The sequence below is a fragment of the Dreissena polymorpha genome, chromosome 6 (genome assembly GCF_020536995.1).
Source record: "Dreissena polymorpha isolate Duluth1 chromosome 6, UMN_Dpol_1.0, whole genome shotgun sequence".
Classification (NCBI taxonomy): Eukaryota; Metazoa; Mollusca; class Bivalvia; order Myida; family Dreissenidae; genus Dreissena; species Dreissena polymorpha.
This window is the reverse complement of record NC_068360.1, coordinates 50493340-50508367: the sequence shown is the minus strand read 5'-3', so window position 1 is coordinate 50508367 and position 15028 is coordinate 50493340. Positions and strand designations below refer to the sequence as shown.

General features: G+C 33.4%; 1 protein-coding gene across 1 annotated transcript in view; it reads right to left on the bottom strand.

The window, feature by feature from the left end:
* Nucleotides 1-10644, bottom strand: part of LOC127834844 (macrosialin-like) — a 36035-nt gene extending 25391 nt beyond the window's left edge. The window contains exon 1 of the mRNA XM_052360916.1: nt 10480-10644. The gene's annotated coding sequence lies outside the window, so the exon portion shown is untranslated. The remainder of the gene's footprint in view (nt 1-10479) is intronic.
* Between the last annotated feature and the right edge of the window lie 4384 nt (nt 10645-15028).

The window sequence follows — 15028 nt, the reverse complement described above, 5'->3', positions numbered from 1 at the left end:
TGTGTGCCAACTATCATTTGCATACTTTTGACAGTATTAAAATTATCATAATTTTTTATCAGCCTTGAAAAAAACTGACAACCATGATGCGAAGTTGGCCAAAAAAAATTATTTTCTTTGAACGTTCTGCTAAATTGTATTTCACAAGATTGGCTTACTCAATAATTAGACAATTTAAACAAGAATATTTACCTACTTACTTCCCAATATTACCATTCAAAGTATCATTACATCCATTCAAAACTGTGAACTAAACATACCATTGGCTTTCTTTTCCTAAAAATTATTGCAAAAGTAACTTAATATTGATTTTATAAAAGGTACCAGATAACACAAGACTAAACAAAACGTCCAACAAGATGTGTTTGTGAAACACAATGTCCCCCTATATGACGTTTGACCTTGAAGGATGACCTTGACCCTTCACCACTCAAAATGTGCAGCTCCTTGAGATACACACGCATTTCAAATATAAAATGTCTAGCTTCAATATTGCAGAAGTGACAATTTTGACCCATATATTTGCCCTTGAAGGATGACCTTGACCTTCCAACACTCAAAATGTGCAGCTCCATGAGAACACATGCATGCCAAATATCAAGTTGCTATCTTCAAAATTGCAAAAGTATCCATAAAATAAGCGATTTGGGCCACATATATTTGACCTCTGACCTTGAAGGATGACCTTGACCTTTCACCACTCGAAATGTGCAGCTCCATGAGATACACATGCATGCCAAATATCAAGTTGCTATCTTCAATATTGCAAAAGTATTCATAAAATGAGTGATTTTGGCCACATATATTTGACCTCTGACCTTGAAGGATGACCTTGACCTTTCACCACTCAAAATGTGCAGCTTCATGAGATACACATGCATGCCAAATATGAAGTTGCTATCTTCAATATAGCAAAAGTTATTGCAAAATGTTAAAGTTGGCGCAAACCAACCAGCAGACCAACCAACCAACCAACAGACCAACAGACAGGGCAAAAACAATATGTCCCCAACTACTATAGTGGGGGACATAAAAAAAGCCCAATATTGCTCACTTGATGTCAACAGCTATAATAAAGATTGCTGAACTCTTATTGATTTGTGGGGTTGATTAACTTGGAACATAAGATGAATCTGATAGCTCATTAATTTTTGTAATAGATGTGATCTCCAAGGAAGGAGCAAATTTTAACCAAAGGGGCATTATTTAAACAATCCTGATAGTGGACCAATTAGAGACGCTAGATACCAAATACAAATGTATAAATGCTCTTTCCTTTTTGTTACAGGGAAAAAATAAGAATGTGGCGTCTCATCAGGATCCAAACTGTTTGCTATTCTAATAATATTCTATGAAAAAAACTCGAAGAAAATGCTAATTTTTGAAATTCAGCAGATGAATTAGAGCAGGAGACACATTTCCCAGCATGCAAAGGGTTAACAGCTGTTTTTGAGGATACAATTATGTTAGCGAAAAGCCATAAGCTGTTTGATGACAGAAGTTATGTTAGTAGTTTGACATCCATTCATGTGTGCTTCTTCATGATAATGGCATCATCTATTTATTAAATATGATGTATATGATATAACTAACCTTCCATGGTAGATCAGACACACTATAGTCATAAAGAAGCTCCTCTCCTGTCTGAATGTCGCTTTGAGCAAATAAGCATAGGTATGGTTTTTGTGTGTTCATTTTCAGCACAAAATAATTGTAGATGTCACTATCTATTAATGTAGGAAAGTCCATTAAGTCACTACTCAAAAATACGTAATAGCCAATATGGCGGCGCCCATATTATCGATTCTGGGATTGTCTATATTGCGGAGGATACTGGGCAGTGGTCAATGTATAGTGATTGAGCATGCCTGTATTTACGTCATCGTCCAAGATGGCGGCAAGCAGAAAAGAAATTACGATGAACGGCAAAATGATAAATAACATTCGAATTAACAACGGATACCATATGGTTATAAGGAAATAATTTAATGGGTGTGTCAATTAACGCTCAAGACTAATTTTGAGATTAAAACAACACATATTTAGTAGAAATCTGCACAGTGAATGTGTGTCACTGAAACCAGTGTTAGAAAATTGCAGTTCAGTCTACTAGCAATATATTTTAATTATATGGGTCTCAACATTAGTCATTAAGTGTAAACATGTCTACTTCTAATAAAGGGCCAGGCCCAACAATGTTCATTACTTATATGGATACCTAAAGTGTTAATTATACATTTAATGTTAATTAAATTATAAGGGACCCTAGAATGTCAACTTGTATCTTTTATGTTGGACCCAACGATGCTTTTTACGTATATGGGACCCAACAATGTTTCTTATATGAGATCAAACAATATTTCTTACAATACTTTTTATATATGGGACCCAACAATGTTTCTTATATGGGACCCAACAATACTTCTTATATAGGACCCAACAATATTTCTTATATAATATGGTACCTGACAATATTTCTTGCAAAATTTCTTAAATATGGGACCCAACAATGTTTCTTATACGGGACCCAACAATACTTCTTATATAGGACCCAACAATATTTCTTATATGGTACCTGACAAGATACCTTATATGGGACCCCACAATATTACTTATATGGGACCCAACAGTATTTCATATATGAGACTCAACAATATGACTTATATGAGATCTGAAAATTAGTGTCAACATGTTTATTTCTTATATGGGACCCTACAATTTTTATAACTGATAAGAGGCCCAACAATGTTTATAACATGTATTTTGGCAGAGGAAGAAGTATTGCAATATTGCAATATCATCTGTTTACCACCACTGTTTCCCTTTGAAAGAAAGGAAGTATCTGAAGAGAAGGGGAATGGGAAGCTTGGTATTAGTTTATAGCCGTGTGGATACATAATTATGGCTGAATGTTACTGCTTCTGTTACTGATTATCATAAAAGCTTTAAAGCAACAATCAATATTCCATTAAAAATTTCCTGTGTATTTTGGCAAAGAAATATTAATCTTAGTCCTTTACAGAAGACACAGAGGGAAAGTTTTGAAAAAAAATCGGTTAAAAAATAATACAATATAAAAAAGTGAAACTCCAGCTGCTGGAGCAGTATTGAATTTTCATTAAAAACAATTAGTAGGTCCTTTATTTAAGGCAAGTGACCGATTGCCCAAACAGTACAAAACAGCACAATACAGCACAATACAAACCAACATAAACACAAAATATGAATAAAGCTGGGGTCACCGCCTTGGAACGGTCAATGCAAAGCATTGGGGGTTTAAACCTGGTTATAGAGCGCTCAACCTCACACTTGGCCCAGCAATATTCATAATACATTTAAGTGTAAATAAAATTTAACGTCATAGCATTGTTACTCAAATTAAACAATAATAAAAGGGAATTAAAACGCATTCAATTTAATTGCTATTTAATTACTCAATTGCATTGAAGATACAAGAGTAACAGAATTACAACTTTTTGACGAACGATCAAATAAAACTATTAACAATTGTCAACTACATTCCTTCTTTATAGAAAAGATTTGAGAATATAGAATCATAGAGTTAATATCTCAGATAATCATCGCGCAAATACAGGAAGAAGCAGCAATAATGGGTGTAAAAATTCCATATTACATAGCTTGGTTGTTTATGTGACTGCTAAACAAATTACAAGGCATTTTTCATGAACAATTCCAGGGAACAGTTAAGCATTTGAAACTTGAAATGTTTTATTTTATTCATTAACCCATGTGGGACAGACAAACAAACACAGTGATTGCAGTATAGCTCCAATCACTTGTGGTAGGGGAAAGCCATATAAAAAAGCTACAGCTTTTAAGTGGAGCAAATAATGGTTATTACATGTAATTAACCTTCGGTTTATGACAATTTATTGCAATTTTCCCCCAAAAGTGCCCGTCACATGGTATTTTTCCCCTTTTGAAAGGTATCCCGTATCCCAGAGTCAATTGTTTGTTTGCTTAAAGGATTTGATGCCCATTTTATTTGTTCAAACATATAAAGGCAAAAACATGTAGTGCCAGCTGAAATTGAAATTAACAAACAAGATTAAATGACTTAAGGTCAAGGTCAAGGCTACAAAGAGGAATCTTAAATGATGCACAGTACCAACTCCAGGGATTTTCTTAACTCTTTCAGTGCTGGAACTGAATTTTGAAGGCCTTTGCAAACAGTTTGGATCCAGATGAGACGCCACAGAATGTGGCGTCTCATCAGGATCCAAACTGTTTGCTATTCTTATAGTATTCTTTGAAAAAATTCAAAGAAAACGCTAATTTGAGAAATTCAGCAGACAACATTTTAGTAGATGACAAATTTCCCAGCATGCAAAGGTTTAAGAACTTGACTTCCACTTGCACAGATCCTAGGCCCAAGCGTTCTTGAGTTATAATAATCATCCGGAAACCACCTGGTGGACGGACCGACAGACCGACATGTGCAAAGCAATATACCCCCTCTTCTTTGAAGGGGGGCATAAAAATCAGTTACTTGTTTTATTTCTGCATAAACAAACTGTTGAGTGAAACATCTATCAGACATGAAAATCATGCAAGATTAATACATGGCTCTATATCTAACATAAATGATATTTAAATTTTCATAATATTTAATGATTAATCAAATAACTGTAGAGAATGAAATTTTGAAAGGCCTTATTACTCACTTAATGTCATAAAGACTAGTCACTTTAGGGAGAAGTTCTGCAAAATCTCAAACAGAAGAAGGAATAACGTTGGTCCAGTTCTTTAAGATTATTAAATTGTGTTTTGGAAACAGTCAATCTTTAGAAAATTGAAAACAGTTTAGACAAATGATCGTTGTTGGCAATGTTATTGAAACGACCATACTATTGACTGCTAGCCGCTGACAATCGAACTGGACGGGGCTTTATAATCAATAATCGAGGTGACTGCCAACAGCTGTTGTGTTGGAATGTATTTGAAACTCTGACCTTTGGGCAAAAGAATTTGGTTGAATTTAGATTGATCAGGTTTAATGCCTTCTTGAACCCAAATTAAGGTCATTTTGCAAGTGGTCAGGACATGAACCAGCTTTCCTACTTCTTGTGACCAGTATTAGCCAACCACAAGTGACCCACTTCTTCCCAACTTGATTCAGAGGTTGGGGAAGAATGACCTACAAATACAATGTTACAATGTTCGGGAACCAATCTCTATGAAGAAACTTTATCCTACCCCCAGATTCAAACCTAAGAATTGACAGTCTGGCGCTCTATCAACTGAGCCATCAACTCAGCTAGCTGGGCAGGCCCAAAACATTTTGGATTAAAAAAATCAATGCACAGAAAGCAGAAAGCATACTTCATTTTTAGCATATGATCATATAACCGGACATTACCTAACTTTTGGTTCCTAAACATCAGTAAATTACAGACTGCGCATCGCGATAAATAGTTGATATTTTAGATGATATTTAATATATAGCATCTTCAAGGTCTGTTCTTTAAAACGCACTGATTGAGTCGTAATGGGAAAGACTCTTTGTCAAACATTTCGGTATGTTTTGCTGACATTTATATACAATTTTGTTGATTTCTGTCTCGTTTCCAAATCGAGGTTAAACATTGTTCGCGGCCACATGCTAGTATAACTATGTTGGCAAGCAAGAAGTTTAAGCATTAATTTTAAGGCCATTTAGTAGTCCTGCCTGCAAAAGTCCATTTCAGTTTTGATTCGTGTTTAAAGATTTTGCAGCACCTTAAATGAAATAAAGAATAAGGACAATAACAGATCAAGCGTGATAATATGCGTATTGCTAATATATTATATTAAAATATATGAAAATCTTGTTGATTCTCACAATAAATGACATCAATCTTATAGTTTTATTTATGATCCATGTTTAATATCGATGATTATATATGATTCAAATAATTTCATGGTTTTTAACACGCCCATATCTTTCTAATCTATTTAGGATTTTCATCAGATATTTCACACAAGAATACAAGATCACATATAGAAAACAATCAATAACAATAACAAAAACATGAATATTATTTATAACTGGCAATATAACTTGGTCCTTGTAAACAACAAAGTTCATGTTTCGACAGTTTAAATAATATGTTAAATGCCCCCCTCCTTGAGTGGTTTTGATCATGTGATCCGTTATAGCTACAACTGATCCGTTAATGCATGAATTCTGCGGCGAAAAAAAGGTAACACAAATACATTTCGGATTTGACAAGGCGGACAGTCGCTCCAACATTATTTTGCCAACCCGGCTAACATCTATAATTAACAGACAATTAAATTTGCCAACTTGTTAACAGAAAGCCAATTTAACATGAGCCGATCAATGTGATTTTAATAAATCAATTTACTTATTAAGAAACTATGTTACAGTTGGTCGATTCTTTAAATGTAATTTAGCAATCTGTGAAAACAATATGTATATATTGTAATGTCAATATTACGCCAATAATTTACTACCAACATGGAACTTCTAACAAACAAACGCAGTCAGTCTGTGCTATGCTTAGAGGGTCACTCGTACTCAAAGAAGCCCATGTCTAAGTCAACCATATGATGGTTATGCAGTAAATCGAACATGTCTGTACAGTCGAATTTGCCTGCATGTTGCATTTTATGAATTTCGTCTTCAATGTATAATTTTTCTGTTATAACATTCTATCAATATATAACAATTTAATTTTTGGCTATTATATAAATATAATCGGTGATAAAACGCGTAAGAAAGAAGACGGTGAGCCACTGACAGACACTAAAGACCTTTCGTTTGGATGTTTTTTCGTTTGTGTATTGTGTGTATATATATATGTTTATAAATGTCATATAAATGTCAAATCATAAAAACAAATGAAATTAAGAACAACATATTTGCGGTTTTTATGTTTATCCCATTCGCAAAATGGCACTTACATGTATTCCAATAAATGTAATGTAGGAAATGTAATGTTTTGAATTGGCTAACTGTCAACAAGTTGGCAAAATTAATTGTCAGTTAATTATAGGTGTAAGTCTTTGATAGGCATATAGAACGTTTTGCCGTTGAATAAAAATAATGTAGGAGCGACTGTCCGGGTTGACAAAATAATGTAGAAGCGATTGTCCGAGTTGGCAAAATAATATAGGAGCTACTGTCCGCCCTATCAAAACATTGTAGGAGCGAATGTCCGCCCTGTCAAATTTAGCGTTAGCTAAAGAAACTTCAGCGTACAGTTTATATAGTATTGACATATCTGTACGCTGAAGCCAACCCTGTATCGAAAGTCAACCAGAGTGGTGACAGATTTATGTCACGCTATAAATCAAAGACAGTATGTTTTCTTGGATACATTCCTTCATATATTGGTGAATGAATATAAATTACTGCATCGGGGCATATTTTAAGATTCAAATGTTTCAAATGCATCTTACAATAGATGAAAATAACTCTCATCAGCCTGAAAGTCATAATTTTGCACCATTGTCGCTTTGTCATGTGACGAGTTTTCATTTGGATACTTTCGGATCGACCTTGACATTTTTTGCTGGAATTGTAAACATTACTTTCGTTTTCTGAAATCTATTATTTGTGATTAACAAGTTACGTCTGGTGGATTTAAACACTGATTTCAAAGTGAATTTGGTAATTTTGAATATTTTGTACATTGATTTTGTATTTACACTACAATTTGTTTACAAAACAAGCAAGAATAATTATAAAAAAACGGGAAATGTCTTTCTGAATTTGTAAACAATTGAGCACATGGTTTGTTACTAAAAATAGAAATAACATCATATGACCGTGAAATCTCGGGAGATTCGCATTTCAATCATGTGTGTCACGTCACTGTTTTTCTCGATAGACCAGTTGAATGTTATTGTTTACATTCGGGATTTTCTGCGCATGCGCACTGGCTGGTTGGCAAAAAACACTGGTTACAGTAACGTAAAACATGTATACATGTCGTTTGTTTAGTCAATAAAACGATACAAAAATCCGAAATAAACTTAAAAACTCTTAAGTAATAGTGCAAAAATATAATATTTAGTACCAATAAATGTATTTTCATAAATATAATTACCTCTGTATAAAAATACATATTAATAATATTAATACATCAGACTAAAAACTGGCAATCCAACAAAACAAAACAATAAATATTCTTTCATATTTTTTGTGATTGTAAGATTTTGGTAAATTATATTTCAAAGATAATAACACATACATTAATTTGATTATAATTATAAGTGGTGCAGATATTGTTATTGTTCATAAGCGAACGAAGGTGCAAGAGGGGCATTTAATCAATTATAAAACGAAGCCCTAAAAGCGGAATACATTACAATTTATAAACATTGTAGTAATTTTATTTTACATGGAATGAATTACCGTTTCGTTTCCATCGAATGACAATATCATAAAGTTTAGCATACATATGAAAAACAAGAACTGCATATTAAGCAAATTAAACTGTCTTTGCATGCACTCTCTTTACTGGTGGTAAGGAGTGATAACAATCTAGCATTTTATGATAAATATATCTATATATTAATTTATTTTACGCAAGTATTTTTTACCCTTTTGTTGTTTGCTTGTTTTCATGTCATTTCGTACACTACAGAAACGTACAATCTTAACATGAATAGCCGAGTTTACATTTGCCGGTACTCGTTAAATACGTTAATTGTGTAGCAATGAAATTGCACAATATTTTTAATTTATAGTTATTAACACTCTATTATTATGATTAAACAGGCTAATATATACATACACTAATTCCTGTTAATCCATTTCGGACAAATATCTTCATTTTTTAATATGTTCAAATATTTTATTAAAGCAACTGTTTCGTATTTTGGCTTTACAATTTTGCTTAGATGATCGCTCAATATGCCAAGAGATGACATGGAGGTATCATAAATGATGTTTAATGACCAGACACTTGTATGCCACATGTGGTTTATGCAGTGGCCAAGAATAGGTCCCTGGATTTATCACACCATGTGTTCTTTGTAATTGTTTGGACAGTATCCGATCATAACGAGATAATCGCTTTATGATGAACAAAAGTGCAATAAAACACCGGGTTAAAAACGCTGAAACAAAGAGTGTCAAAATTGGTGTGAATAATTAAATAAAAACAATTACATTTATCAAGAGAATTTATTTAATGTGTAACAAGGCAAGTTTTTACGGGCATGTTCAAATCAGTTACTATATGTTGCGTACATAAAGTCGATCTATTTGCTGTTTGTTTACATCCTTATTTTTGTTCGTTCATTAAATTTGTTTTATTCTGAAAAAAATTCAATATCAGAGAATTTTTTATCTAAAAAATGGTCGCGAAGATGTGCCAAGTAGAGATTTTTATGGTAACTGCATACCGTGCTCGTATATTGTGTTCCACTCCAGATTTCGTTTATAGTAAAAACAAATAATAACAACAATATAATCGTTCCAAAAATGCATTTCCTTGCACGCTTATGTTTAATTCAGACATAGTTAGTAAAATTATATTTGATAAAGTGCATGATTATCAATAAAAACGATTATTATTTCAACTTTCTCTATATGCGCTTATATGAATTTCACCTCTTTTTGCCAACCAGTGGGCGGAGTGTAATATTTGCAGGTGCGCATGACTTCACTCGTCAACTGGTCTATATCTTAGAGCAGAAAAGATAAATGTTAAATGTTTAAGATAGTATTTTGTAAAAAAAACATATCAGTTAAATGTGAAAAATGTCAATCTTTCCAATAAAGACATAAAGTAGCTGATTTGGGCCAATAACTGCTTTTACAAGCTGTTTTGGAGCGGTCTTTGTTACCTGTCAACTTTTTGTATATTCCTGGTTGACTTTCCTACTGGGGTTGGTCCATAACTTTAATGTCGCGCCATTCAAAATTCATAGAAAGCGAATTTTAAAGTTATTGAAGCCAGAACTAATTTAGCGTAGGAGCGATTGTTTGTGGGAGCGTTTGTCTGGAAACCTTATCAAACTGATGTAAAAGAAGTCTTAAACCATTTATTGCTTTTCCCCAGAACAACTTTATTACGCTACTGATCCGGTAATAGTAACATGACTGTACCACTAAGGCTAGTCTAACTGTCTTGTGTGGTTAAAGATTCTGTTCTTTTATAATTTATTTCCCCAGTCTAACCATTGCAGTCAGCCTAAAACATATATTGAACTTGTATCGCATGGAAATGATCTAATGCTACAATCATGCTTGCTTTCATGAATGTCACAATATCTGCATTAAATGCAGATTATAGGTTACATTTGTTTGTTTGCGGTAACAAGGTTGTCACCTAAATTCGTGCCACGGCTTTACATGTTTGAAATATGTTTTCATTGTCAGCAAACGTTTCAGAAACTGTGTCCTAATTATTGGTTGCAGTTTCAGTTTAAATTCAGTCATTTGCAGAATAATTTTAATAACCAAAAATATAAATAAACCTAATAAATATTATCGCCACTTACCTTTTTAAGTTTAACCGCGAAAATTGGCAATTTTTATTACAGAGTTGTCGTTCGTTGCTATGCTGGTTCCCGTCAAATCACTGCGCCGAGGTTGGTCAATCTCATACGCAGTGGCCTCCCTTATTCTAGAAAAAGACATTAATGATTGGCGAATGCCCAAGGGAAGTAACTGCTGTGTGGAGTTTGACCTAATGTGTGCTAATGGGAGATATAGGCCCGACAATTCGAGTAAAATTACATATGCAAATTTGAATTTAAAAATAGTCATGAGTATGTTAAGCAGCCGTTTTTTAAGTGGGTCTTCAACTGTCGGGTCCAAGGGCCCGACAATCGACTAAAGACCCAACAATACGGCGGTAGAATGGACGTTTAACCCACCATTTTACCCAATCTGAAACTATATATATATATATATATATATATATATATATATATATATATATATATATATATATATATATATATATATATATATATATATATATATATATATATATATACACAATAAATGAATAAGTAAATAAATGAATAAAAAGTTAAGTAATACAGTGCAATTAAACATGTTATATTCTTTTAATGTATTTTATTCACTGTAACGTAGTGAACGCTGTGTTGTATAATCTTCAATGTAACCGTTTTTAGGTGTTACTATACCTATTTCAAATTAACGCAATCGAACTATTTTCTCTGTATACATGGCCTTATATCGATTTTATAAGCTCAGCGGCTCTTTCGGAAAACGTAACGTGGTGAACCGATCCAACGGTACCACGCTTCTGTATGCCCAGTGTTGCTTCGGAAACATTTGCAACAATGTAACCGTTTTTAGGTGTTACTATACCTATTTCTAATTAACGCAATCGAACTATTTTCTCTGTATACATGGCCTTATATCGATTTTATAAGCTCAGCGGCTCTTTCGGAAAACGTAACGTGGTGAACCGATCCAACGGTACCACGCTTCTGTATGCCCAGTGTTGCTTCGGAAACATTTGCAACGCCGCCCTATGTGGACAAACCGGTATTTAAATTACTTCAATTTACTCTGCCGGTGAAATTCGTCAACAACTGCGTGTCGATATAATTTATGCAATGCACTCAATTCACTTGGTTGTAACTAGTGAATTACTGAACACAAACTGTTACTGCACTGCTTTAAAGTAACTTGATTTCAGACTTTTAAATGAAAACAGATGTGCGTTCCTATTGATAAGACTTTGACAATTTAGTTTACGATAATATTTTATGATAAAAGTTGACTTTTTTATGAGCAATCTTTTAAACAAATTACTACAACAGGTTACACAAGGACCTCATTGTGACTATGACTATAAACGTAGTCTTGTTTTATATATTAGTATATCAAATAATGCATGTTAGGCAGTTTTAGTAATTTGTCGCATATGCTGATTTCAAACTGCCTATTATACGCCTCCTTCCCTCAGGACTGCCCGCTGTTGGCCCCGTGTGTTTCAATTGCGATCAAGCTATCACGCCGAGCTGGTGCAACCAGATAGCGCTCTGTTCACGGGATGACGTCTGTCTCATTTAACATGGCTTCTATGTTAGCATTAGTGTTAGTAAAAACACTACTAGCACACAAGGAATTGTCGTGTATAATTATGCATTTAATACCATATTACAACAGAAAGTCCGGAATGGTTTGCCTCAGAATTAAGCTAATTTTCCTGTTTAACACGTTTATTACTTTACCTGATACGGACGTAAAACAAGAAAAGAAGTCTGTATTGAACATTGTTTAGTGTGTCTCTCATATAACAATACTTTAAATTTATTTTGTAGTTTATATTAACAAATACTATATTACAATAAATACTACAAGCAATTTGTATTATAAACTCGAACAGTAAGTTTATGTATGATTTTGACTGTCTTCAGGTATGCAAAGTAGAGAGAATCATTGGTTCGCTAACCCACTCTACGCTTTGCAAGTCTGGATGTGTACACAAAACCGTACGTTAGAACAGTAATCTATTTGTTTGGCAGATCTATACGGTAGTTTTTATAATGTTGATGGTCGATTGATTAAATTCTAATTATTGTTATGTTTTATCTTTGCAGTTTTCCCTTTCAGCTTTATTATCATTATACAACCCTTACCCGTAGAAAACAGTTAATGCAACATTACGTATAATGCGCATTACGTATTGCAGCAAATTATCCAAAATATAGTATAACACCATTAGCAAGAATGTTTATTACATACTTAAACAAAACTCTATGCTACCTAAATTCAATAATGAATATGAATGATAAATGTGAGAATATAGTGAGGTATTCACACAACGATTAAATAATTTGAATAATAAAGCATGAGTTATTTGTTCCTTTATTTGTTTAACAAGAAAGTATTTGTTATTCAAATTTTAAAGTAAATGTATTCTTGTTTCGATTACTCAAGCAATGTGATAGACTTGCCAACAGCCCAAGTTTGATTGGACGCAAGAGATACGACAACATAGTTATGTCAGGTAAGATTCACGTAATGAAACCTACCAACATAATGAAAAAATACACTGCATCTGTTTTGAAAACATGTACTAAAATGTTAACAAGTGAGCAATATGAAATTTACTATTAGTCAGAGATCTCAAAACGGAACATATTTATAAAGCGCGAGCACGTTATTTATTTTTATTAACTCAAAATGGTCGAGAAAAAATACGAATTAACGCCCCAAAAAATCTATAGTTTTATATTTATTACTTAAGTGCATACTCATGATCACATATATTCAGTGAATTGCATACCATTTCAACTGATTAGTACTGTATCCATTGAACAACTTATTACTGATTTATGTTTGTCAGAAAAGGGTCCGTTGTGTTGTATAAATTTGTGTACTAGCGTGGTGGTATTGTTAAAACAAACGCTGTAGAAAGAAAATGTTTAAAATTCAAATATGTCAATAGGGAACGGCTTGCAGATACAATGTTGTGACTCTAACCTGTGTAACCATGGAAATGCCAGTAGTGTTTCCGGTAGCGTCGTGACAACCGTAGCAGTGGCGCAAACACATAGCTCACTCTCTACATGTGAGAATAAATGAAATTCTATTGTTGAACTTGAGTCTAAGCTGGTGTGCTTAAAATCGAATATATAACATTAATACGTCTCTTGATTTCAAGTAGAGTGCATACATTTGTATCACACAATAGGATAATGTCGGTTCAACTCGATAACGAAATTCTGTTTATTGGGATATATGTAATGTAACATGCATATTATGTTATTAGCTCACCCCAAAAAACATGGAACATGGAATTAAAAAACATTTTTGTTAATGTCTATTGTGAAAAATATATCTACATTGTAATAGCGGTCGCTCTTCGATCCAATAATATCTGTTATGCCAGAATCCCATTGGTCGTGATTTATTGATTAGCATATTAAAGTAATGATTGGTAAATACAATAGATCGGGTACATACTAATTCAAGTCTCTAAAATGAGGCAAAATTTATATAATATTAAGTTCCATAAAAGTATGTAAACAATAAGTGTTTGATTTGTTTGTATAATTAGCAGTTTATTTAAATGTCAGACCTAAGTTTTTGCCCCCGCAATCCTTGCATCCATGGCAACTGTTTCTCCGGATCATTTGACTACAATTGTCAATGCGAGAAAGGCTGGCAGGGCAAAAATTGTGATCAACGTAAGTGGGTTTGTTTGAAACAAATTAAGTGTTGTGAGTCTCTTCATCTTCATAGCACAAGCATTAGCATTATGTATATCATTTAATATTGGATTATTACTAGAGGAAATAGAAGTTAGGCCTGAATAAATACCAAAGGACAATGGAAACCTTGATCCTACGAGTGTTATCCGTTCTTGCAGAGAGTAGTTTACATATCTAAATTTACACTTTACTATGAACCTATTACTTGGATTTTACAATAACAAATACGAAATCAAGCCAAGAATGAGTACACTGATGCTTTTGACTGGGAAAAGCTGCTTAACATCACATTGTTTGACATATTTTTATTAAAAGCGGGTATGGTTGTTTTTTTAACTTGCGAAGTGATTGTGTTGAATTATGTTTATAGCGTTTTGTAATAAAATATATCCTTTACTATATTTTGTATATCAGATCAGGGCCAATATACTGGAAGCCCGTGTGTCCATGGCAACTGTTTCGAAAGCAGCACCGCCTACGTGTGTCAGTGTGAGAATGGATGGACCGGGAAGAACTGTGATCAAAGTAGATTTAAAAACAATGCACAAACACTTATCATCATCATCCGGCATAAAAATTAACAATTTCTAATCCGACCGACCACCTTATAACTGCGCAAATATCATATGTTTGCGATGTGGAAATGTCGGTTTGTTTTAAGTGCAAATACATAAATTTATACGTCGTCAGTAATAAGTGTAATTGTATTGATACATTTTTTAACAGTAACAAAAACATATTATACATGTAACATTTTAGTGGGACATGTTTATTGAAGGTTTTGCGTTTTGTATGGATATGTAACAATCTGCCTCTGTGTAAGTTACTTAATGCACTATGCATTTTAAGC